This window comes from Aythya fuligula, chromosome 1, assembly GCF_009819795.1.
Source record: "Aythya fuligula isolate bAytFul2 chromosome 1, bAytFul2.pri, whole genome shotgun sequence".
Classification (NCBI taxonomy): Eukaryota; Metazoa; Chordata; class Aves; order Anseriformes; family Anatidae; genus Aythya; species Aythya fuligula.
The window spans coordinates 177,296,014-177,320,636 of NC_045559.1; the positions used below are offsets into that span (position 1 = coordinate 177,296,014).

The 24,623-nt window shown below is 42.2% G+C and overlaps 1 protein-coding gene across 4 annotated transcripts in view; it reads right to left on the bottom strand.

Annotated features, from left to right (window-relative positions):
- Window positions 1-24,623, bottom strand: part of LCP1 (lymphocyte cytosolic protein 1) — a 45,814-nt gene that overhangs the window by 20,289 nt on the left and 902 nt on the right. The window contains exon 1 of one of the 4 annotated variants that reach the window (XM_032190051.1): window positions 8,954-9,135. The exons of the other annotated variants lie outside the window; for them this stretch is intronic. The gene's annotated coding sequence lies outside the window, so the exon portion shown is untranslated. Of the gene's footprint in view, window positions 1-8,953; window positions 9,136-24,623 lie in introns of those variants that run through there. 4 annotated transcript variants of the gene reach the window in all.

Here is a 24,623-nt window from a genome sequence, read left to right on the forward strand (position 1 = left end):
AAGCCCAGTTCCTCTCTGCATCTCAAAACCAAGTGATGGGTTAAAATCTTGAGTACCTGCAGTATAAATCCATGTCACTCCTGTTGTTTTGCCAAATCCTACTAAAAATCCCATCAGCTTTATTTATACTAACTTCACTGGAATTAAATCCTACCCCTCACTTTTGTTTCTTACGGAGAAAAGCAAACAAAATTATGCTGTTTTGTTGTAATTCCCCCTTTGGACACATGACTCGTCATAGCTCAGGGTGCTTCTTCAGCAGCCCTGGCAGCACAAGGCTTCCCAGATGGATGTCCCACCTTCTGGCTGTGGGAAGAGGTTAGGGACTTGCCCACTGCCTAAGATTTAGGGATGGATGGCTGGAAGAAGTTTTCCTGCCTTTCCTTTCACCAAAGCCATGAGGAAGGGTTTGACTGGACTTATTTTATTTAAAAAGGTGCCTAGAAATGGAAAATTTACTTCTGCTTGTTACGTCATCCAACACGCTGCCATAAGATGCACTTTATAATTACCTCTTTGCTTTTTACTTCACCTGCTGTCCCTCATATCTCCTCATGGAGAAAACTATTCAGAAGAAAACCTGTTTATTATTCTGTATTTGTGAGAATGACTTTAGTGTCCTATGTCTTTTTAAGTATTAATTAAGCAAACAACTATAAAATAGAATGGAAACCTGAGTTGTTCTTGGAAAACAGTGGCTGCAGTTCCAGTGTTTAAAAAAAATATCGGAAAAGAAATTCAGAAATACCACATTCCCAGACTAAAAGCACCATTGCATTCTGGATACTTGGATTCCAAACTTTATATAAACATATTCAGGGAAGAATTAAAAAATGGCAGATTTTTTACAGCCCTCTACAAACACACAGAGTAGTGCACAGTGTATCCAGGTTTCACATTTAATGCTGTCCTGAACTCATGCATTGATTCCTTATCAGTGAGCATCACTATGGAAATGGGTTTGAAATTGCCCAAAGGCAATCTCATGTGTTTGGCTTTTTGTCTGCTCTCTCCCAGTGGTGTCATGCGTTAGCTGCCTCATCACTGTGATTTTGGGGTAAGGCCTAGAAACAGCTTCCAGAGAAACATCTGTTCAGCTACTACCTCCAAGTTGTGTAAGTAAAGGAATACAGCATAATCCATAAGGCACTCACTCTCAGGGCCCATGAATGTCTATGCTGTTTTCAGCACAATGGGGCTGATGTTTGGTACTGAAGTACTAAGTAATTCCAGTGATGCTTTCAAGGATTGTCTGTAAAACTCCCTGTGATCCACTAACAACGTGGGTTATGTTGGCACCATGAGATCCATAGTCTTCCTCTGTTATGCTCATCTATTTTCTGCACAATTCCTCACTACTACTCTTTTTTCTTCATGTTTTTGCAGCATGTAGACTACCTAAGAAGCTTCCGGACGCATGAAAATATTGCACCACTATCAGCGAGAAAATCCATATTCCACTGCAAGATCACCAATTCTTCTCCAGTCATTTTATCAAGCAATACAGTTTGCAACACAACTTTTAATAGCACGAAAGACTCTAGAGCGTAACAGGGAAGAAACACAACAGGACATTGCCTACTGCTTTTGCAAAGAGTTTTATAGCCTCTAGCAAAACTTATCACCAACCTAAGCTGGTCTTTTCTTGATTGCACCCAACCTGTTAAATACAGAATCCTATTAATTGTACGTATCTTTTACATGAGATTATACTAATAATACATAACAGGATGAGGGTTTTTGCTGCAGTGAACCCTTCTGATATCTTTATTTAGGTCGGTATTGCCCATTCTTTTGTAAAGGTGGCCACACATAGCAGGGAACACTGAACTCAGGGTGAGAACTGGTCCTACATCACCCAAGGATTGGTTGTACTTGAGTGATGGAGGTACAGTGATGGCCTGCTCCAAAACACAACTGTGTTATACGCTATTAAAAGTCATTATCATTTCTGAAATTGTTTAAGCAGTAAAACAGAACATAGGAAAATCCAGAGTGAGGCAGCTATAAAAGTCCAAAGCAACAGACAGGAGCAGACAGCAAACAAGCAAGTACATTTTTAAAAAGCTTCTTTTCTGTATATAAACTGCCTACTTTGCTCTGATCATTAAAAATAAACTATATTTAGACACAAAGAAATGCAAAATGCTTCTGGATAATGGTATGGAAGGTCAGGCCCTATATCTTCCTTCTGATTTTATCAGCCAAGACCAGAATAATTTGCTTCTAGAGGTCAAACACTTCTAGCACCTCACTGTCCTGAAATACCTTGGGCACCCCATCAAGAGAATTAACTAACAGCTCTAGGAACGATCCAGTTACTGATAGTCCACAAGGCATTGTAAGTACACATCTCTGCTCCAAAACATTTGCAAAATCAGCACGATGAGACCGATGCAGGGAAAAAAATACAGAGAATGATACAGGAGAAATGACATTGAGCACAGAGATGAATGACAAGGAGCAGAGAGAAAAGCTGAGCAGGAGGGAGGGATAGCAAGAGGGAAGGGAATTTAAGAAGGAACAAATGCAAACAACAGCTTAGCTATCAGCACAAATGAGACTTTGAAGGTCATCAGCAGCTGGGAGGAAGGATCTTGAGTTTGGCATGGCTGAAGATCAGTGAAAGCACTGAAGTCCATCAGAGAGAACAAGATGAAAGTCAGCATATGCATGGATGTGGAGGCAGGATGCTGACAGTGAAACTGCCAACAAGAAAGAAATGGAAGGTGATAAAAATTCAGAAGAACAATACTCCTTGAGACAAAGTGAGCTTCAGATCTTTATCAGAACACCTGAAATATACATTGCCTGGACATGACACTTCATTCTTGTTTGCCAAACAGCAATAAGCCCACTATTGCAAAAGCAAAAAAGCTGTTATGCAAATACACTCCTTGCTCAACAGAAGACTGTTGAGTTACAGGTTTACATAAAAAAGACAAAATGGTCTCATGTGAGCTGCCGAGAACTGTAAAAAATAGGTATCAGAACAGCCTCTGTGAAGCATTATTTCTCTTGCTGTCATATCCAGACAAAACCATGCCATAAGCCTCCTTTTATTTGACCTTACAGAAGGATCTACTATCAAACTGTTTTAGGAGATCTGATAACAAACTATTTTCTGTCAGGAATGTAAAGGACGAACTAAAACCCTAACATTACTGTTAAATTGAAACACAGCACTATTGATAAACCTTCATCTCTTTCGATTTTGAGTCCAGAGCCTGCGAAGTGGCCTTGTTATGTATTACTTAGCAAAGCGTGCATTCACAATGCAATCTAAATAATAAATGGCAAAGCCATTAAAACCTAAAGGTTTCCATGACTTATATTAAATGGTTACCTTGTTTCATATTTCCCTCCATTTCTCTGCTGTTTAAGCTTTATTATAGGCAAGAAAATGAAAACCTTGAAGACGTTGAAACCTTGAAAACTGCACTTGATAGATACACTTAAAGTCTCACTTTCCCCCAAAGCAAAAAAAAACAAATTTCATGAGGCAGCATTACATTCTACAAAAAGATATTAAGTGATCAGGATCAATATAACCGTGACTCTGGTGTTGATAAAGTTGAATAAATGACTAATATCTACTCATTTTATACCATTAAGGCTTTATTTTGTTAATGCACTAGCACTTTGCTAATAACATGATCACCCCTCTAAGCTGTCGGAGAGTGACCAGATAATGGATTGCACGTGTGTTCCCTGTCACAGAATTTCCCCAATTCTTCTGCTTTCTTCTCTTCAAACTTGTTTATTTTTTTTTTCTGAAAGTGATGTAACACCAAGCATTTCAGTCTTGCAAAATACAGCTGTTAGAATTGCATGGGGAAGCACAAGACCGTGCCCCTTCCCCCCCTAAAAAAAGTCCCTGCACACAAAATTGTGTCATTTGCGTTATTAGAGTTCACAGCTCCAGCTCCTTCTCTTTTCTGTTTCTTCTCTCATCCACAATTTCAGTTTCCAAATGTCTAGCTTTCCGCAAGGGTTGTGAGAGTACTTCTCCAGCTCTTTCTCTTCCAGCTGGTATCAGACAGACAGGAGCAGCATCCCTTTCCTCGTGCAGAGCCTACCTGGGAAAATGGCACCAGCAGGCAGAAATAAGAGAAGTGCCCCTAAAACTGCCCAGAAACTCTTGAGATATATCTGAAGTGCCAGAAAATTTATTCTTTATCCCATTCTTCCTGGGACCCTCCTCATTCCTGTGTGCTCATGGAAATATCCCCAATAGGATAGTCCATTCCAGAAATATTTCCCTCTACCTTTCTCTTATAAGGTCCTCCCCACAAGTCCATATGTCCTCTGACACAGCTACCACCCCTTTTTCGTGCATTTCTCTTCAAATTATGTCTTAATCAGTATATTTTCTACAGTATGGAAGGACTAAGGATGAGACAAGAGAAGATCTATGAATCAGGCTCTTTTAAGTGTTGTCCAGCTGCAGACAAGTGTTGGCAATTTTGGTCTCACAAAGGAGCAAGAAAAAGAGAAATTCTTCAGTGGATCTCATGTTGAAAGAAGAATCGATGCTATAACCACAGCAGCATTGCCTAGAACTTCCTCAATTTCAAAGTTTCATCTTGTGCTCATTGACCAAAACAAAAAACAATTTTAACTAAAATAATTGAGGCAAAACCATCTTGTTGGCATTCAGCAAAACATATTGTTTTCCATAATCCAGAATACTTTATCTCCCCATGAAACTTCGTGTTCTTGGCACGTGTACTATTCTCATGCATGCTCCTCATACATTCGTTAGTACCTATTGCTGTTGTTTCAGTTCTGATTAAATAATAATTCTGATCCATAATGCACCCACAGCCAAGTAGGATAGCAGCATTAACACTAAATTTCGTCAGAATTACTGCCACTTTGGAGTAGTGATAATTTGTGGTGATGGCTCCAGGGAATCCAACAAGCTTAGACAAGCACACAGTCCCATCAGTGTCTTTTAGTCTAGATCGGTGTCACAGCTTCCAGCCAGATTGCATCAACACTTCTGATAGTTTTTTTTTCTGCTAGTGATGTATGATAACAAACAAAATCCACATGTCTCTATGCCTTTTTCCTCACTGATTAGTTAGTCAGCTATCCAGCTACTCACCATGACTGATAGCATTAGCAAATACCATCAGGTTTTGAGCCACTTATCAATTAGATGCATTTCTCACATAACAGCTTTGAAAATCATTGAAGATGCATGAAGAATTGCAACATATTTGAACAGGTGATGAGGTTCATTTAAAAAGTTCATTTTTCAACTCATGCACTTAGTGGTATGACTATTTGCCTATTTAAATAGCTACAGATACACACATAGATAACAAGTTTTTCTTATTTAACGATGCTAAACTAAATCTTAAATGCTAAGGTAGAAACATATTTGGTTCCATTAGCAATAGATAATTTATCCAAAATCTCACAGTGCCTTCAATCCGAGTAGGATCTTGATGTTTAAATCATCATATATAATACAAACAGGAGTCTTTCGGAAGGTGTGGCGATTAGTTCCTCCCTGATACGTGTTAGAGATTCACAATTAATCTCACAGTAAATGACAATCTTTGCCTCAAAAGCAGTTTAAAAGCCAAGAGTCTGTAACAGCAAAATCTCAATGTGTATACAGACACTGGGATTATTAAGGTTCACATAATTTAATTCACTATGGATTTGAAGAAACACAGAGAGGAGACATTTACCACTGTTTAGAAGACAACTTGGTGATATTCCATGCGTAATTTTTGTAATGTTCCATTTTATAAAGGACTTCATTTGTCACTGCAGTGCATGAATCCAAAATCAAATACAAATCAACAGGCCTTAGGAAGGAAAAATCCACAGAATTTAGAGAGGAATGGAGAACTCTTTCCAATATACTGTCCAGCAGTAGGGAGTGCTAGTCCTTCAGGGAAATTAAGGCACTCAGGACGTAGAGCTGTGAACCCACAAATATTGTCCTTTTATGTCAGATATATCCTACCAGGGAGATGTGTATATTGTATATATGTGCATATTGTTTACACAATCAGAGCCTCCAGAATTTTTCTTGAAAAAGGAAAAATATTTAGCCAGTCAACTGTACATTTTTTGTTGGGTAACTTGTCTTCTCTGTCCCTTTACCAACAAAACCTAGCTAGCTTTTAAGTGAAAACACATCCCCATAAAAATAGGAACAATTCTGATTTTTGAAAGCTTGTGGTGATTTTTTTTTTTTTTTGACTGAAGCTGGTTTTCAACCCTAGCCACGCTAACTGACAGTTTCAGTCTTTAAGCAGATTTCCTATTTGGGAAAGAAAGCCCTGACCCACCCAGTCCCACCTTTGCTCGCTATGGTTGGGGAAGAGGAGAGCATCTCCAGGGGCTGCTTTGGATGCTGGTACGAGGAGCTACCCCACACCTGCCCCATCACGACCAGGGTGGCAGACTGGATACAAAACCCTGTGGCAGACGGATAAAAGCCTCTCTTCCTGTTCCCGTAAGGTAGTCATCATGCTGCAAAACGATGGCAGAAAGCCTGGTCACAGCATCCTGTGACTCAGACCCCGATCTCCTGCAAAAACCCAGTATCTGATACAAGAGAAGGAGAGCATGGATGGTGTTCCCAGATCACTAGCAGGAAAACGGTTCCTACATGCATGGAAAATTATTAAAATATTAAAAACACAGTCCAGCCATAAAAAGGAGATGGAGATATTGTTTTTAGATATAAATTATAAATATATATTTGCACTTGACTGATTCCACCTGGATTTACCGTAGGGTCTCTGGGTCTACACTGGGAAACCACAGCAGTAAGTGGAACAGGAGGAGGCTGAATCCTCTTGTGCCCATTCCCTCTGAAGAAAAATTTGGCTTTATGGCATGCTTCTCTGAGCCCATGACCCTCTCCTCTGCACTTTGCCTCACCTATGCCTGTTTCACCCTACATTTCTTGGTAATTAATGCTCGTTGTTAATTCATCACAGCGAGCAACTTTGAAATGGTCTGAGCTCAACCAATGCAAGCTCTAGAGCAATTTATTTCCTGTCCTGCAGCTCTCCCCTTTGATGACTGAAAAGATGCACAGAATGACCAGTACAGAGCCCTACAGCACAGCTGGATTCAGGATGCTAAATGCCATTTCATTTTTCTTTCATAAATATTTTTCTTTTTGAGGAGTACTTTACATTTTGTATCAGCATGTCACTGGAGTCTGATGTTTTGCATAAAGGGATAAGAGCGTGAAAATCAGCTGCATTTCTGAATGCCTTATAATTTCCTGACCTCTCCCCTTCCTTTTTACTCAACTTTCTGAAGTTCTTTCATAAATTAAAAAAGTATAGTAATTATTTTTACTGTAGGATTTCTATCAAGACAACTCTGCTCATGCTACGCAGCTGAGTGTTAGGCTGCTTATAACTGTAATTAGAAGGGAACAAGATTTTAAGAAAATCGGTGGCATAATAAAACATGATGGCATGCAAGGTAGATTTTGTGAGCAGGGAAGAAGAAGCAGCACTACTTGACTTGTTTAAATACAACAAATTATATATAGGACCTCAAACATTTTGTAGCCGTACAGGTATTCAGTCCAAACTCTTACTTGATTTCAACTGAGGAAGCAGATTCAAAAATCTTAATGTAATGGAATCCCTGCTATTGTTTTGATTTGGTTTGGTTTGGTTTGATTTGATTTGTTGTTTTTTTTTTGACCTATTGTGTGAGCACTTTCTTCAGCTCCTGAGCTAAGTAAATCTGGACCTCACAGTCAGGACTGAAGCAGAAATCCCCATCACTACCAGCAGGTACTTCCCAGTCCCTCCTGCCTCTAGCATCCCTTCTTGGTGGAGTTTCCCACCACAGAGGGGGGTTTCTTGTCTTCCCTTCACCCAGAAGAGCCCCATCCCTGGTGCCAGCACCTCTACAGCCCTTCTGGCGCCATCTTGAGAGGGCAAACCCCTCCTGTCTGACGAGCGGGAGGGGAGGGAGGTGGTTCATGCTGGAGTGTCTCCACACAAGAGGTTTCAGGGTGTTTATCAAGATGAAGAGCCATCTGCTGAGCACCCACCTGCACCTCTGACAGCACCATCTCATCTACTGTTTGACAGAGATCATCTTCACTCAGTACCTGCAGCAGTGAGGGGTCAGTCGGCCAATGTGGCTGCCAACACTACGAAAACCTTAGGTTCTGTTTGTCTGAAAAGTCAACTTGCTTGCAGGCTTATGAGTCAGTTTACAGTGTTCAAACCAAATGCACATAGTGAGGAAACTACTACCTGACAAAAACAGCAAGTCTACAGCTCTTACAGTGCAAAAATGTTCCTGTTCACAATGGCACTACCTAAGATTTTTGTAGACATTTGCAAGTCGAAGTTTATCTAAAGCCTGTTCTAAAATCCCAAAGAAAGTTAGACCAATTTCAACACTCAAAATATTCAAAGGCAAATAAAATGTTAGGACCACACCATATTACTGATTTTTTAAGCAGAAGTCCCTACTACAATCATGCTCCAAAATCATGAATCAATTTGATTTACCGAGAGCAAATTTGTAAAAGCCTACAAAGAATGTCCTAACAGTGTGGTGCACACAATACAGGCCAAAATACATCAGATTTGAGAATCAGTGTTTCTCACCGCTGGAATTAGAATCACCCTTTTACAAGGATCCTCTCTGCAACCTAAACAACGGCTCATTAGTATCTCATAACCCGCCAAATTAATCAAATGCCATCGAATGCAAGTCCAAAGACTGCCACTCTGCTCAGCCATGGACCTCTCTATTCTATTAAATTCACTCAATACTTTCCCGAAGGTCAGCAGAAATGCTCTGCACAAGATAATTGGAAAATAATTACGCTTATACTGAACGTGCACTTCTTTTTCATGGCGACCACAATTTCCTGTGCAGTTCAACTGCTCGTACGCTCAATGAGGGGTGTAAAAAACAGCAGGTGCTGGGATCTTACCTCCCGGGCTCAAGCTGTGGGTCCCAACTGCTGGAGCAAGTGCTCGTCAGTCCGACGGAAAGGGGAGAACTTCTTAAAAAAGTAAAATTTAATGTGGGTTGGTAAATTGCAGAGGAGTATGTCGAAACAGCGTGACTAGAAAATCTTCTGCAGAGCAACTGCTTGAGCCCAGGACTGCAAGCCCAAGACTGAGCCCCGTGAGGGAAGTGACTGGTGACAAAACGTCATAGTGAAATAGATTTTGTCTTTATAAGGAAATTTAGCATTCTCTGGTCTCCCCTCCTCATCACTTCATTACTCATACAATAGGTCTGATACGCGCCACTTCCTCATAATTTCTTTTACCCCCTCTTCAGTTCCTTTCTCTCCCACTAAGTGCGTGCACACACTAACATGATTTTACACCTTCTCTCTTTCATGATAAAACCAGCTGCGTTTTAGGATCACCGAATATCAAAGCCTGCAGCCCCACCCCTGCACCCGACGCAGGGCTGGCTGTAAAGTCAGGTCGAGGCGTTCGCGGCACTGCCTCCATGGTTAGAGACTCCTCAGCATCTCTATCAACACCTGCCAACATTTGACTACGCTGACTGTGAAAACTTTTTTTCCTTGCATGCAGCTGGAATTTCCCTTGCTGCAACTTGTGACCTTTTATTTCCAGTGTGAACCTCTGAAAAACACAAAAGTCTCCATCTTCTCTATAAGCTCCAATTAGGCAGGTGTAGACAGCAAGAAGGTCATTCTCAGACTTCTTTCTCCTCCACAGCCTGAACAAATCTTCTTCTCTTCTCCTCATACCTCGTGTTCTTCATCCCCCTGGCCATCTTGGTGGCTCCCTACAGTTTTCCTTGTACAGGGGAGCCTCAAATAGGACAAGGCACTCATGCAGCCACACAGCTGACACCAACATCAAGGACACATTTCCCAGGTACCTTGAGGATCAAGTGGAAAAAGTGCTTAAAATGGATGCAGACATCAGCTGCCTTTCAACACCGATGACGCAGAGTTTAAGAGAACCTTGAGAGAACTGAAAATACAGCGTCAATATACAAAAGTGATTCAGCAGCCCCGTGGGGATTTTAAGAAATTTCTTGCCTTAACAGCAAAATTCCCACCTCTTTCCACAGGCCAGAGAGACAACCTTCAGCTTTTTAAATAACTTCTGTTCTGACTTTTACCTCTGAAATCATACAGCTGAAAAAAAAGAAACAAACTGAGTGTCTTTCATGAAAAAAACTGTCATTCGTGATTCGTCAGACCAGCTGGACCATCAGCTACATGCTGATGTAGAGGACTTCATTAAAAACTTTGCATGAACGAATCCCCATAATTAAGATGCCATCCAAGCACATGTAGGTTCACCATATTCAGAATTACACTGAAATGGGTTCAAGGCATTTTTGGCAACAGAAGACTTTCTTCCATCAGAAAAAGAAATGCCCAATTATCCCTTTGATATTCTTACAGTGACTCTGTGCAGACATCACTTGTAGATTTTCCATGATTTCTGCCTGTCCCTGAGCGTTTCTGTTCTAATTGCAATAACACATTGTATTTTAACATCACACTCAGTGAGGGAAGGTCTACCAAGATGTGACTATGCAGATTAGGAATGGTGATTTAAAATGCTTTTCAGTTTAATACAAGGTCTCTTTGGCTTGGAGGAGACATTCTTACTCTACCTCCCCTATGGTATTTCATTATGTGATAGACAGAGCCACAGCTCCTCTGCGATGTTTACTAGGCTGTTTGACAGCACCCTGATAAAGGTTTGCCGCAACTTTCTCCTTGCAGGCTTTTAAAAAATCCTTTATTATTTCTGTTGCTCTCTGCACAGCGTCCCCTTGAATGCTACAACATCTCTTCTGAGACAGGGAAAAGGACACCAAATGGATAATTCTGCGCCATTATTTGGTGTTATACTGCATACCTTAAATCTAACACCTTGCACAGGAAAACCAGGGGTATGCGTTTCCTTATCAGACATGTTTGCAACATTCTCTCTTGGGTTGTTATAGTTTATATAAATGGTAGGTGAGAGACTCAGATTTTCCACTCTAATGTATGTAACTTTATATTCATCCTCCTTAGACTGAACTCAATCCTGTGTGATCAGTACACAGCACTGATTCTTACCAGCATGTACCCCAACATGCACCAGCTGTGCTAAAACAATGCTCTAGCAAGCTTAGAAATACAAGTACAGTGGAGATGGGATTTAAAAGCAAGTGTAAACAAAATATTTTGATGCATTTACCATGCAGACCATGTATTCCTTTCCCTTTTTCTGCCTTATTTCAAGGCCTGCTGGAATGTCTCTGTGCATACCCAATCATGCTGCCTCAACAAACATTATAAAACTGAAGTAATCCTTACACACAACTCCAGCTGAAGTCCTGGCACAGGACCCTCTTTGATTTCTGCCCTGTACATCTGTGAAACATCATACAAATAACAATTTCATTGAACAGCATTGAATTACATTTAGCTGGTACAACACAATGATCAACTCCTACCTGCAACTGGTTAACTTGTACCCATGTGATGTTCATTTGTGGCACTGCAGACAATGTATGATTGTAGGACAATGTATGCCAATGATCCCTCTAATGTAATTTCTTACGCTGGGCAGAATGTTGCAGGCAATCTTTAAGAGTATTTATTTTCTGGAAGAGTTTTAAATCATAACTCTTCAAAATAAGTAGCTTGTATTTTGCAATAAGGCACGCTTACGGTTAGCAGGACAAGCTGGTGTCACAATAGGATGTACTGCAATACTGAGTTAAATGTCCATGGCTTTCCTGCATTAAAAAACATAATATACTTGACCTAGAGCTCCACTTTTAGAGCCAAACTCCTAACGCAGCTACTTTGAAATGTGCTTCCACAAAAGGCAGATGAGTTAGGGAGGGGTTGCAAAGACATCAGGAACCAGCTAAGATTGTCTACAAAAGTAAGCGCCATAAATTATCAAGCATTGTGTCTAATAACTCACTGAGGAAGAACAGTTTCCTGGTGGGAATTAATAAACGATATTCCCATGGCAGCTTCTTCTGGCATAGCCGCATCTTGGATCTTGTGTTTGCAACTGCCCACAGCAGTCTCTCAAGGGCTTTGCCTTTCCCTAAACAGTTTCTGCTTCATCGAATGAATTTCTCCAAAAGACGTGTTTTGGAAAATCACATGTTCACATAATGTAACACCTTCCTTGCTTCTGCTGATGTTCTGGGTCTGGCTGGGATGGAGTTACCTTTCCCTGCAGCAGCCCATGCAGTGCTGTGCTCTGCATCTGTAGCTAGAACAGCATGGGTACAACACCTGTGTTGTGTCTGTGGCTCAGCAGTGCTGGCACCACATCAGGACTCGCTCCAACCCTTCCTTCCCCTTCCCCTTTGAGGAGGGGGAGTGAGGGAGCAGTTGTGGTGGAGTTTAGCTGTCCATCACGGTGGATGGAGTGTACCACAGCTGGTACAGTCACGGGTTGTGTACGTGTTGTCCATCCAAGAAAATACGCAGACCAGGAAAGGCATGGTGTGTGGACAGATGCACACATCTTCCAAGATGTCCATGGAAGCTTCCTGTGGACCTTGCAAAATATCTTTGTGTCAATGACAGCACAATTTTAAACGAACCCTTTGAGGGGAGCCTCGTTGTCTGTGAAAAACTAGGACAAATCAAAATTAATGGAAATTATTTAATAAGTGAACTCATTTAGAGCATTATCTTGTTCTTATAAAAATACAGAGGACCCAATCTAATTCCCACTGCAGTTTGATGCAATCTGAGCGACATCTTTGTTCAGTGTGACCCTGTTCTTGTCCCTGTTAAAGTCGGTGACACTTCCTGCAGCCACTAGCAATTTCGGCACTGACACTCCTGCCTCGTTTCTGAAAGCGGACCCATGAACTTAAACGTTGTTGACAGGTAAATGGGTTCTGCTGAAGCCGGAGTCATTACTCGGATGGCAAGCACTCAGGTAGGGGCTGGTAATTCGACCTGTAACATCTGTTTGGGCAGGCTGCTCTGCTGCTGGGACTGCCCATGTTAGCAATGTGTCTTGAAATGCCACGTGTGATCTCTGCAGGAGAGACTTTGCAGAATGCATATAAAAATAATGCCTTTCATGCTGCTTTCACCCTGCATTACATCTGCCAGAAAAAGCCCTGAGAATGCAAAGCCGTGATGGTTGATCCCATTGAACCTGTCACAATACAGATACTGGGAGTCTTTTTGAGGGGTATATCATGATACCACGAAATACCTGTTGGTGCAACAAGAGCTTCTCACTCTTTGTCTCAATCTATTCATGCAGGAAGTAGTGATCCTCCAGCTGGAACATGCCACCATGCTCTCATTCCCTGACGTACAGGATCCCCAACACGAGGATCAAGAGGTGCCAGGTGTACCAAGAGATGCCCAGACCCATCTATGCCCATGGACCTCTTTTAACAGCCAAGTCACAGCGGTGCTGTGCCGCATGGAGCCTCAGCTGGGCTTGTACACTGCCACATACGGAGATACAGGCACATAAAACAAAGTTATCTCATATTGAGAAGAGTGTTTTTGGTGGGGTCTTTCCAAGAAGCAGTGTCTCCAAATCTTACCCCTTCCCCTAGAGCATGACCATGATGATAACATCCTATTAAACCTAGTCTGGGAGCCTTTTTTATGATCTTACCTGCTTGTGTAGCTCCCAGTTTCCAAACTCCTAACTAAAAACCTGGCTTTGAGTCTTGTAAGGAAATCTTCACTTTGGTTTCGCTGACCCACTGTCCTATTTGGTAATCCAGATGAGCCACACAGAGCAAAGGTGCTGTGAGGAGATGGTTTCCACAAAGCAATGCAAAAGATCACTCCTAAAGAGGGGGTACAACCAGCATAGAAAGATTTATACTCCTCAAAACACATGTGCAGGACCTAGAAGAGAATAGTGCCTGTTGGCAGAGGAGCAGATTGTGCAATTATCAATCACGGATCTTGGAGCAGGTTGCTCCCTCAACAGAAGTAACCAAACATCTCCGTACAGCAAAAACCAGATAGCTCTGAGGCCGTGGGTGAACTTTTGGCTGCCAGTCTTGGCACCCAAGTTCCAAAATCATTTGCCCCACCTTCATTAGCTCCATCAAATCATTTGTGCCTGAAGGTTTTTCTTATGGCCAAGTCCCAGACGATTCCAGGAAGAGCTCAGCCTTACTTACAAGGCATAAGGAACGAGATTAATTTCCTGCAAGCAGTCTGAACTTTGAAGGAGAGGCATTTAAGCGAGTAAAAATTGAAATAGCATAGAAAAAAACCTCCAGTAAAATGAAAGCAATAATAAATAAGTAACATGAAAGTGTACACCCCAATACAAATTTAATAGGCTACACCCAAGCATGAATTATTGAGCAGAATTATCCATTTGTTGCAATGGGGAGTTCTAGTGAAATATTAATAACAGTACATGAGCTAATCTTAGGTTTTACTTGGTGGGGGAGAAAGAAGAAGAGGTTTGAAAAGTCTGGCCATTATTAATGCAAAAAAGAGCAGCCAGGGCCACAGCTTTCCATGGATCTGGATGAAGTAGAGAGAAGGCAGCAACACTCCTCAGGCTCTCACAATAAAATACTGGATTCCCATGTCTCAAACAGGGATCAACAACAACCCTATGAGCTGATAAATCCATTTCCAGAAGGAAAGAGGTTCTTAAGTAGCATTCTCAGATGCTGTTTGAACAATACTGGCTCTCAGGATTTTGTTTTCACTCCTATGAAAATCAGAGTTTCAGCTAGACCCTGACTCAGCTGGTTTGCAAGCTGTTATGTGTTTCTTTCAGGAAATATCTCAGCTTTGTGATTGGGAGAAAAGAGCGAGAACGTGATTTTGGTGGCTCAGAGGCTTGCAGAAGTAAAAAGCATAGAGAAACAGAAGGAAAAAATACTTTAATTATAATTATTATGACAGTTGCTTTTGCAAAGATGGGAGGAAACAGCCATGATTTTTGAGCATCTGGATCTCATTTTTGAGAAGCTGTCTCATAGCTAAGTGACCTTCTCATCTATTTGTCAGACTTACAGCCTCAATGTCACTTTCTGATGGCTTTGGCACTGCAGCAAAATGGGCTTCCCAACCCATCCTCCCCTTCCTGTGGTGCAGGCAAGGGGAGGATGTGTGCCTGGGGAAGGTGTCGTGGCAAAGATAAAGCACTCGTGCTGGGAGCAGAGGCGCCGCAATTCTACCACAAGCATTTCAAGGACCTGTCTTCTGCTGCAAACTGCTGCAAAGGCAGGGGGAAAAATGTTTACAGATGCTCTCCAGAACAAGTTCTCCCCTTTGGGCTTTTTGCCAAGGGTTTCAGAAAAGAGTGATTCGTTTTGCTTTATATCCAGAAGGGAACCTGCACACCAACACCTGCATGACTGAACAAAATGTTGTGTGCACGCAGGCACGCTTGCATATATACCCTCTTTTATACTTTATCACTACGCTTTGATTTTAAATGATTTTAAATGTTGGAAAATGTAACTTCCTAGACATTTTGCTTTGCTGTGAACTTGTTTTTCATCACTCAGCTTCTTTAAAAGCCATATTCCTGTATCTCTTCCTCTTTTTTTTTTTTTTCCATGTTTCCCTTTATTCTCTCATTTTCCCTTTGCGCATTTTCTGCATTTTTTCTTATCTCCTGCCATTTCCTCACTCCTTGGACTCCTACCCTAGCAGTTTCTGTTCACTTACTCCCACATGCTGCTCTGCTGCCAATGCTCTTAATATTTCCAAGGGCGTTCAGCTCAGAAGCCCCACTTCTTGCAGCATCTCACATGCATCTTCCAAGCCTGTGGTCAGTGGCCCAAAATTCTGCACTGAAACCACCGCACGCTGCAGCTCAGAAACTCCTTAAAGCAGTTATTAGTTCCTCGTCTGGAGGGGAAGTTTGCCTCCCCCAGGAGGAACTTGCTGTGTTTCTCCCATATGTGCCAAAAAAAAAAAAAAAAAAAAAAAACCTTAGTACAGAATCTGGAGAGAAAATGCCCAAACCATGGGGTTTCATTTCCAGTCTCACCACAGCTGTGTTCAGAGCAGGCTCTGCATCGGGGGGCTCACCACCCTTCTGCAGGTGAAGGATGAAAGCCAGAACTAAGCTGAAGCTGCAGGATGACAAAAAAATAAAATAAAAATAAATAAATAAAAATGTTGGATTGTGTTTTGTGTTTTTTGTTTGTTTTGATGGAGGCATTAGGTCAGAAATCAATCATGGGAGGTAGCTGAGGCCAGGCTTTTGACAAAAGCCTTAATATGAAGATCCTGAATCCAAGAGACTCTTACCTGGTGTATCTCGATTTTTGGAAAAAGGATGTGTATAATGCCACCCTTTTTCCTGACAAATCTGATCTCAGCAATGGTTTTAGATGGTGGCTAAGAAAACCAGAATTAGAGTTTATATTTGGGATGAATCCCTTCCATGACAAAAAAGAGGGCAAAAAAAATTGGGAATGGGGAGACATTTCTGCATCTCCCTGCCAGCTAGTATCATGAACACCAATTACTGCTGGTCTTCTGCTTCAGCCCAAGCCCAACAAAGACAGACTTTTGATTCCTTCAAGCTCCCAGCACCAGCTTTGCTTATCTCAAATAAGCAAAACCAAGATTTTTGCATTCTTTTCATCTTGTTGATCAAACTCCTTCCTGTCCCAGTGGTTGGCATTGACACCTCTTGGAAGCTCAACTGAGACAATGCTGAAGAGATGTGGACACGCTCTCAAAAGGAACCAGTCTGAAGATGCATCTCCCCTATTCTGAAGTCCACAGGGAACAGTAGCCAGGTTTCGGCAGCAAAAGTGGCAAACATTGTGAGCACCTAAAAAATTGGGGTAATAATTAAGTTAGCGATCATACCAAAGGTACATGATGTGAAAAAGAAAACTAGGCTTTATATTCCCTGACTTCTTAGAGTGGAAGACCTTTGAGGGAGCACGCAGAGAGATGGAAGATCCTCCAGTCAAAGGCAAGTACCAAGAGTGAAGTGCCAGACATGTACTAGGTGGTGTGAGTTTTCTCACAGAGATGCTGCCTGTGTTGCTACAAATGGGTGTCACAGAAGAGTAGCCTTTGCTCCTGGAAAATGGGCAGAGCAGACCCTCAGACAAGCTGAACAATTTATCTTCTTTGCCTTTGCACTTGGCTGCTCCATTTTCTGTGCCACCGTGGCGAGCGTGCACCAAAAAATAACAAGACAAAGTCATCGGGTGGGTTTTCAAACGCCAGAAGACTCAAAAGAGCCCCTAAACAACTGCTCTTAGAAAAGAGCACAAAACATGAGCTCTGGAGTGTTATCTAAAAGACAAAGTTGAAGCAAACATTAATTGCTCTTCAGACACAGCACTCGGGAGGCATGGGGGCAACTGCAGTGCTAAACAGTTTGGCAACACAAGAAACCACCACAACCACAGTGATGGTGTGTGTGTGTAGATGGTGACAGGAATTCAGAAACCAAGCCATTGAGCCAGCAAAGCTTGGAGCTGAGAGCCCCGTGCTACCCTCGTGATGCTCCCCAGGCATCCCAGCAAGGCCCTCTGTGCTCTCACAGGTCATGGATGAAAGCCAAGCTCTGCCAGGCAGCTCCCTGCATGGACACCCCGAGGAGGTTTGGTGCATGGAGGGTGGATGGGCACCAGGAATGCCACTTGAGCAGTAGGATTTTCTGGTTCCAAGACAAAGAGGCCTCCAAACACGTTTTGGAGGTGGCCTTACAAACCAGGACTCGCTGTTCACATGCCTGTGCTGACATTCAGCCTCACCAATTGTGGGATCCCAGACAGCTTGGACTTTTGGGGCAGGGAGATGGCTGTGGAGTTTTTGTATCTTAGCATCTTTGTGTTGACCTTCTTTTGCCTGCATGCTCATGCCCAAGAAGCAGAGATGCTTAGGGTGGAGGAAAGGAGAAAACAGGAGCATCAACTGTCACTTCAATCCCTTTTGCTAGTCAGGACTAAAAGACACACAGGTAGAAGAGATGGAGCACCACTGAGATAAAGATTGGCACAAATCACCAAATAGCTGAAGTGAAAGAGGGCTTCAGAGTGGCAGAATCAGTCTACCTGCTGGTTACACCTGCTTTGGCTGGTTTAACACTCCTTCAGGCATCTCTTTCCCTTTCCTTCCCTGGTGAGTTACAAGTTTCACACAAGCAGCAATGAGTTTCCTATGTGACAATAACTCAAAATCCTTTACTGAGCATTGTTGTGGAAAATATCTAACTTTTAGGTACTACAAAACATGCTCTTCAGCTCTTAACAACGTAACATATTACATGGCTGAGTAATATGTCATGAAATACCAGTTTGAGCCTTCAGAAACACTGGACAGCCAAACTAGAGCAGAGCCAGACAAAGATGCCACACTGAAGAAAAACACTTTGCCCTTTTTCTCCTCTGCATGTGAGCTGCTTCTGCAACTGGAACAGGCAAAGGATGAAAAGACTGGGGGATGGCTCTGATGGCCTGCAACAACCCAGCACGAACAAATCTTACCTAATATCACAAAGAAGTAACAGCCAGTGTTCCCATGCAGCACACCAATACAGCGACCACATACTGGAGGCTCTGACTTGCAAATCATGTTTGAAGAAGAGGGTTTGCAGGTGCCCTTGCAAAGACTAGATTTTGCAGCTCAGCTTGTTTACAGTTTCTCGGTAGTTTCAGCTGTGTGTTGTAAGCTCTGTTTCCTGAAGAGCTGCTACCTTTCATATTAAAAATAAGTGCATATCCACACCCCAGTGAGACTTTGGTACTCAGTTTTTCTCCTTAAAGCTCAGGGACACCTCTGGTAAGTGCATTTCTGGCCATGTCCAAGAGGAAAACTGGCATGCAAACCATGATTCTCAAGCAATTCTACGCCCAATATTCCTGCAATGTTGCAAGAGATGTTGGGTAATGAAAGAAAGGGAGGTAAGTTACCCTGCATACAGTAAAATCCTTGAAAATGAGCATTTAAGGAAAAGTCACATTCTTCTGCCCAATATTTCTATAAATATATTCTATAAATATTCTATAAATACATGGGTTCTGTGTGCAGGAGTCTTCAAATTCCACCTTAAACGAACTAGCTCAAATGCTGGTAGCAATATTGTGGCAACTAATTAACGCATTCTGTTTCTATTCAAAAACATACATATTACATATATAGACATATGTGCATATATGTATGTCTATGAGAGAAATCTCTCATGGCTTGGCATAGTGGTTTAACCACTGGACAGTCCATCCTCTCCTAAAATTTTCTTTGCTTGCCCAAAACTTGCCACATGTCTGCGTGGGGCATGTAATTAGGAAAGTAGATATTGAGATGCAAATGAGAACCACACACAAAGGCAAATGCAAAGCTCTGCAGCAAGGGTAGGAGGGGTTATCTGAACATCAGTGTAAAATGGCATTCTTCATGGGAGGACTGCTTTTTAATTGTCTTGAAAAACTGATGGTTTTTTCACCTATGTATGTAGTATCACTGGTGGGAGCATCAGAGGAGCTTTCTGGTCTGACACTGCATTAAGACTACATCGCTTTTTTAACTGAGTGAACACCCCAAAAGGAAAAGAAGGCAGGAGAAGGATGGTAGTCCTTAAAATATTTTGATTCCTTCTGATACTGGAAATCGGATGAAAAACGTGGCAGTTACCCTGATATTTACAGGAGACTGAAGGTGAGTCTAAAAGATATTTAGAAAGGGCATTTTCCTTCTCTGACTATAGATATCTTTCTCATTTTCTGACAAGTACCTCTGTTTTGATAAAACAATTTGTCTTAGGCGAACAGAATATACAAGATCTTTATTTGCGATATAAAAATAACAGAACTGATTACTGCCCCATCCTGTATAATGTTTACCATTGTAAAAAAGGAAAATGTGCAAAAGATTATTTTCCCTGTGCAGGACTTTCAGTTATTTGCCCCAAATAACTGACATACTGACAACTCTGGTACTACGTAAAATCCAGCAACTCTTGTGAATATCAGGATGTGCATATTCGAAGATAGCTTCTTCTTAGAGTTTCTGGTCAGTGCTAGTTCTGAGAAACAAGATCTGATGAGCATGGGAGACCCTAAGTAGCTACCAACCCCACCTCATCAGGAAGGGAGTAGCACAGTGTTAATTCCTCTGTCCCCTTGCAGCATCTCTCTCTTGTGAGGTGTAACTACTGCAGAAGATTACAGGCAGAAGATGTCCCAGGCTTATCACTTGATGGCATCGTAGGGCTCTCCCACCAGGGGGAAGGGACATCACCATGCTCCTGTACACGGTTAATCCCGCCAGCCTGCTTGGCAAGTGGGTGTATTTTAACATAGAGTTGTTAGGAGAAACCACATTATTTTATTTAAGGAAAACTTAAACTCCTTCATTTTAATTCACTGGCAGAAATACATATTCCAGGATTATCGTCCATTGCTTGTCCCTGCTTGCACTCCTTGTATTAATCATGGCTCCAATTAGCTTTGCTCATTAAAGCCAAGCTGATCAAGTCACATACATGCAAATGACCTTCCTGTACCTGCAAAGCTTAATTCAAGCTACTTCCACTTATCCTGTATGGTCTTTACTGTTTGGGCTAACCGTGAGTGGAAATGCACGAACTCTGAGGGCCTGATTTGGAGGACTTCCAAGAACATCTGGTCCATGAGACTTTCAGAAAGCCTGGATGCATCTTCTTCCCTCGGACCTTACAGAGCACAGCTTTCTGACAGCAGCTTGTCAGCACTTTCCAGAGATTTGTCTATTTTTTTTTTCATGTCTTAAACTGGGTACTCTAAAACCTAAGTTTTATTTTGAAAACTCTGAGATACAGAGGTGGGAAAACTATGGACTGAAGCCACATGCCCCTTTTGTAAACATAGCAGCAAATATATGGGTCATGAAAGAAGAAAAAAAAATAGTCTGCCAAAGTTAACTACTAAGTACATTTGCAAGCCTTTATTATCAATATTTCATGATTAAAATATCACAAACTGTACTTCAAGTTTCTCCTTACAGAACATCGGCAAGCCAGGGCTGTGTACAACAACAGGGCAGAAATGCTAGAAAATTTTGCTGACACTTAGGAGCAAGATGCTTTCAAATTCAAAAGTAGGGAAAAGGCTGCATAGCTTGAAATGACATTTCAATATAAGGCTTAAATCATTTATTTCATTACAAATGCAAAGTGTTTGCCTGGAAGATCCACTGAAATCTCATCTGTTGAGTTCCTTCTCATAAGCAACAGAAGAAAAACTGTGTTGGCAACTTCCTAGAGTCAATCAGAAACTTCTGTTTATATAAAAATTAGAGCATTTAGTCACATATCTTTTCATAACCCTGAAATAAAGAAGTTGCTTCTATTTTTAGATATGTCTTCACTGATTCAACTCGAGACTTCTGCTTAAGAGAAGACACTTGTTGGGTTTTGCATTTTTCCTTATTTAACATGATAAATAAAGTCATATAAAACTATGAAAGAAAAAAAAAAAGGTAGAAGAAAAAGCAGCAGTTTTTTTTTTTTTTTTTTTTTCCCAGAACACATCCTTTCCTCAATCCAAAGTAATGCTACTCGGTTCCACTCTTACCCAGCATGCTGGCTCCCTTTTATCAGTACGTGCAAGAAAAGGAAAATTCTCCTGTATTTTTTTCTGCTATTGATAAGGATCAGGAATCCCATCCCAACATAGCAACAAGCATTTGTAAAAAAGAAAAAAAAACAAGTTAACAAAACTGCTTTCATTTCTAGGTTAATCAACATAACAGGAAGGTGACAGGAACTGTATCGAGGCAAGACATTCCGTTTTGATAAGACATACAGCTATTTCTGTTTACAGGAGCAAAGCCATTCTGTAAAATACTCAAGTCTCTGAAACAAACATATCCTTACCACAATTTTACTGTGCTTGATCTATGGGGAAATCAATTCCAGAAATGATTCCGGCCTCCTTTTCAAAACCTTTTGGACCTCACTGACTTCAACATCATGTGCTGCCATACTGCTGTCCCAAATATGTTGACACAGGACTTTTAACCATGCTTTTCCATCCTGTGGTACCCAGCATTAACAAGCTAACAAGGACCAGGGATGTGTTGGTTGGAAGGGACCTCTGGAGTCACCTCCTCGAATCTCCTGCTCGGGGGTGACATGAAAACACAATGCTACGAGGAAGGAAACTTTTCTGATGTGAAAGCACACATGCTTACTCAGCTCATAGGTACGACTGTTCCCAGCCAAAATGATTGACCTTCTGCAGGATAAGGGCTTGCAGGACACAAAGGAATGTTTTGACCTTCTTCTGAGCTTCTGTTTGCGGAAGAAAACCCTAAAAAACTACTTGCTTGGCTTCCTGAAGCAGTAGTTGCCAATGGCATACATTCACAGTCTGAGGCTCAATAACAAAAATGAACAAAGATACAGAAATTTTCAGCTAAGAAAACATGAACTGGGGAAATACATTAAGTATAGATTCAGACTAAAACCCACAAAATAAAAAAAAAAAAAAAAGGAAGTGTAAGGATGATCACAATCGGAACACATTAAACATGGCCAAAACAGATTAAAACATAAAATGGGTTTATTCAGAATGCTGATTAGGTGGACTAGCTGTCTTCCCATTAAGAGAGAAGGAAATTAGTGCACTGTAAATGTTAAGGGTCACCAGAGCACAGACACTGGGAAGGAGAAGAGGCCCACAGATGACAGACATTTATTTACACAGGGAGTATTCCCACTCCCTGGCACCGAGCACCCCACTCAGGTCCCTACGCCTGCATGCAGCAGGACCAACCTCAGGGCCCTGCTCACAGGCAGCACGGGGAGAGCCTGAGAAAAGCAGAATGCAGAGAGGAAAGCAGCAGATGTTTACTTTGCACACCACAGCAGCAATTTGGAAAACCATCCCTCAAGTCCACCTCGTAATGCTATTACTGATTTGTGAATTTTCCAGTCGTGTTCCCTGGGTCTCCAGCACTAAAGGTCAGCAGGCGGACTTGCAGCACGCTAGTCTAGCGCCTTCTCAGATAAAATCAGTCTATTTTGGTTACCCACACTGCTGTGACTGGTACTTATTTCACCCAGCCCTCAAAACTGAAATACAGATTCTGTAATAACATGGGAAAGAATAAAATTTCTGATGAATGATTACACAAATCATGAGGAAAAAAATGACGATCATCTGTAAAACAAATTCAAAATTAAAAGTTGTGTTATTTAGCAACAGCACAGGTTACACGTACAGGCAGAGTGGCAAAAGAAGTTTATCTCCAAGCCCTTCCCCTGGATCTCCCAATATGTGCTCCCAACAGAGCTGTCTACAGTTCTCCGCAGCTCCTTCCTGATTTTGCATTGATGAGGGTATGAGTTATTTCAGGGCTTATATTTTTTATCATCACACCTTTAATGGAGCAAGGGCTACCTGAAACATGCACTGCAGGCAGGAAAATTCAGGAATCGCAGCTCTGTCATCAAGACAGTGGCAAGGGAGAAGGCAGTAGCAGCAAGGAAGCACCGTGGAAGGGGAGCTGCACCTTGTTTTCTAACTCGGGAACAACATTTAGATTTATTACAGGGCTGTTGTTGACCTCCTCACTCACAATTAGTGCATCTTAATGATCGTTAGAAGAGAGGGGTAATTCTGGAGGCAGCTTGCAGACGCACCATCCAACCAGTCAACCCAGACAGACCAGTGGCACCGCCCAAAAGGACCCCTCCAGCCTGGCAGGAGCCAGTACACCTCAGCCACTGGGGTCATGCTACCACGCTACCATCACCTGCTTCACCATCAGCTCACACCTGGCTCAGTGGATGTTAGCAAAACTACGAACCCTGCTCAAGCAAAGAAAAATTACCAATTTTGGCTAGGGTTTGTTGGATTATGCCTACTGCCGGTCACAAAAACCTCACATTTAACTCAATGGGAAGACTGCAAGCCAGTATAGTCATCAACAGTACAAACATACTTGAAATGTTTCAGCAGGAGGACTCCAGTCTCCTTCTGGTTAGCCTTCCTCACGGGCATCATCTTCAGCACACATGCCTGCTTCCAACCAGAGGACTTGGGAGCCCAGATGTGCTCCCAGGTCAGGATGCTCACCCTGGTCCCACCCTACCTCCAGACCCCAAGGCACCCATCGGACACCCCCGTGCTGTCTCCCACAGAACGGGGTGATGGAGCTGGAGGTGGGGTGTCCCAGCAGGCAGATCTCGGGCCCCCGGTGGCCCCACCTGGGTGGAGATGCCACCAACACTGCTGTGGTGCTGATGGTGCCACCACCAGACCTGCCCAAAAGAGCTTACAGTCTAACACGGGAGGGCTCACGGCATGGACATCAGAGGTATTTCTTAGCTGTGCCACCTTGCTTTTCAGCTTGTAACGCCAAGCACGGAAGCAAGCGATCAAATAAATCACTCGGGCACAGGATCAATCCTTGAGTGATGACTACGTTAAGAAAATGTAAATGCCTTGGTGCGTTATGTAAATAATTCCCCGCTGGTGCCTGCTATGCGGGCTGCAGCCATACCTTGGATTTCATTTACACGGCTTCTTCTGTAGAAAGAGACCCAAATTTCTCCCTCAGCCTACTCCACTCACTAACCTTTACGCAGCGCGATATGCACAAGGGAGGAGCAGAAGCAGAGGCAAGACAGGGACATTGATTGCTGCCAGTCGGGTAGGAAAACGTTATA